Here is a 3,040-nt window from a genome sequence, read left to right as displayed (position 1 = left end):
GCTGTGAGTGAGGGTACTGGAAGGCACAGATGTAAGGAGTGAGGAGGTGGGTGGCTTAGGAGATGCGCGGGTGCAGGACAGAGCTGCTGGTCATTGGAAATGGTTCCCTAGACGTCTCTGGCCTCCCACTTCATCCAGGGATGATCTCAGAAATGGCCCCTGTTTCCACAGCCCCAGCTCAAGCAGCTATGGCTGTTCTTGGCCCTTGACCTTACCTCTGCTACCACTGAAAGTTCAATTCTCCAAGTATTTATTTCCCCCCCCCAAAAAAAAACCCCAAACAGTATGAACTATGGACAAAGGCATGTACATGCTTGTGCTTGGCTCTACCTGGCCGGGGATTTCTCACTTCTGAGGACACCAGGTTCTTCCTTAATAGACTTCTCAGCTTGGTACAACTCCCTGTTACAATGGCCGTTCCCCATGACGGCGTCTGCGCTAAGGTGATGGTTGGGCATCTCGGGGGATTCATCATCAAGGAAATCATCATCTGTCTCTAAGGTCAATCTGGTGTCCAGGATAAAATCAGAAGTGTTCTTTTATCCCAATTAAACAGAGGCACTCCCTGACTACATACATCTCAATGGACCTGCTTCAAGTCACCCGTGTCCTAAGAAGACTTGAGACTCCAGAGCCCACACTGAGATCCATCACACAACACACCCTGGAACAAGAGGGCTCTGGGAATCAAGTCATCAATGCGTGTTACATATGCTCATGTTTTTCTGCAGCTGCTTGCCACCTTTGCCTTTATCCTACCATTCTGAATTTTCTATTTACTGCACAATACAACAAAAAATGGATTGCTGTTATTGTTACGTGCTGTTGAGTTGATTCTGTCTCATAGTGACCCTATATACCATTTTCATTGTCTCTGACACGCCTACCTCATTACCCCTAGTCACTGAGGCAATCCATCTCATCCAGGGTCTTCATCTCTAGGCCTGTCCCTCCACCCTTCCAAGCATGATGTCCCTCTTTAAGGACTGGTCCCTCATGACCATGTGCCCAAAGTATGTCAGACGAAGCTTCGGAATCCTTGCCTCCAAGGAGCAGCCTGGCTTCACCCTCTCCAGGATGAACCTGTTTGTTCTCCTGGCAGTCCATGGTATACTCTTCTTCAGTACCACAACTCAAAGGCATGGTTTATTCCATTAAAAATAAAATATGAATGGGATGAGTCCTCCACTTGAGTTAAGAGGTGCCCTTGGAAGTGGCCCCTGGTAAAGACACTCCTGGTAAATCATTGCCCTGTATTCATGTCCTCAGAGAACCTAGGTGGAGAGTTTTTTCAAGGTCCAGAGGAAATACTAAGAAGAAGCTCTTTGAAACTACTTAGAGTTGGGTCACTCTCAATTCTATTGCATTCTTCATCTCTCCAGTGTAAGTTCCTCCCTTCTTCTCCATTTCTTTACCATACAGTTCACTGTGTCCATCCGTTGGGGGCAAATTTTTTCCATTTCTCTCTATTCCTTTTCACTTTCAAGGTTGAGTGGCACAAATGACCCATAGCCACGCAGACAAGCAGATCACTCTACACAGAACAGGTATTCTCATGTGAATACCTCTCATTCTCCAGGCTATTCAGCCCAGAGAAGTTTTCCAAATTCCAAAATCAGGGAATAACAACAAATTTTATATATATATGTATTGTTGTTGTTGATTGGGAATGGGCCATATATATATTAAGGCAGCAGCAAGCCTTGAAAAGTTCAAAAGCACTGAGTATCTTCACAGACCACAATGCCATCAAACCAGAAACAAGAAGCTAAAGGAGGCAAAACACATCCACATGGAAACTAATTAATACCTTGTGTGATCATGATTGGGTCACATAAGAAACTAAAAATAAATTTTAAAAGTTCCTGAAACAAATAAGAATGAAAGCACATGTATCACAACTCCTAGGGTACAACAAAGGTGGTACTTAGAGGTCAGGTCATAGCAATACACAAACATACAAAGTAAAAGTGACCACTTAAACCAACATCTCTAATAAATAAAAAGAGCAACAAGTAATTCCCCAGCCTCGAGAAGAAAATTAGGAAGATAAGGGCAAAAATTAATGGAAGAGAGAATAGAAAAACAACTGAAATTATCAACATGACCAGGAGTTGGCTCTTCAAAAAGGTCAATAGACTTGACAAACTACTGTCAAACGTTGTTGTTACGTGCCATCAAATCACTTGTGACTCATAGCGACCCCTATGTACAACAGCCCGGAAACCTGCTCTATCCTGTGCCAACTTTACTGATTCTGACACACCTCCTCTCATTACCCCAGTCAATGAATCAATCCAGCTCATCAAGGGTCTTCCTCTTTTTCTTTGTGCCTCTATCCTTCCAAACATGACGTCACTCTCCAAGGACCGGTCCTCAGTCGAAGCCTCTGAATCCTTGCCTTAAAGGTGCAGCCAGTTTTGTTTCCTGAGGCTCATTATGTCTTTCATCAAATTCTCTGTGATGTTTTTGAAAATGGGAAAAAGTTAATCCATCAATTATATCTTTTTCCAAATCATAAGAACAGTATCCTGTTATATAAAAATGAGTCTTCACTTAAGGCGAAATGGTTAGTAAAAGTTTCTACTCTCCATTCCCTTTCTAACAGTTACAAATGACTTAAAAACGATCGATTTCCTGCTGGAACAAGTGAGAGTGATGCAGGAGAATGAAAATCAGAATAGAAGAAAAGTTACTATTGGCCATAAAAAAAGGAAGCTGGATGGAAGAGAGAAAAATAAAATAAACTGTAATGGAAACTAGTGAGGTAACTGGAAACTTAGCTGGGGTGGTACGTTATAAAATGAACAGGAGGGGACAGACTTCCATGCTATCTAAAGATGCCTGACAAGGGAGAATTCCCACACACAAACCCAAAGGCCAGAGTGACAATGCAGCAGCATTAGAGTCACTGCTAAGAAGTCTTACAAATTGGGCAAAGAAAGACAAGCAACATTGGGCACTAACTAGGCTTCGAGACTTTAAGAAAAGTGCACAATGGCAAATGCCAGCTCAGAGGAAGATGTGGGCTGTACAGAGC

This window comes from Elephantulus edwardii, unplaced genomic scaffold, assembly GCF_000299155.1.
Source record: "Elephantulus edwardii isolate Elephantulus edwardi_28Jun2011 unplaced genomic scaffold, EleEdw1.0 scaffold00222, whole genome shotgun sequence".
In the NCBI taxonomy this organism is placed as follows: domain Eukaryota; kingdom Metazoa; phylum Chordata; class Mammalia; order Macroscelidea; family Macroscelididae; genus Elephantulus; species Elephantulus edwardii.
The sequence above is the reverse complement of the archived record's forward strand: the minus strand, read 5'-3'. Positions refer to the sequence as shown.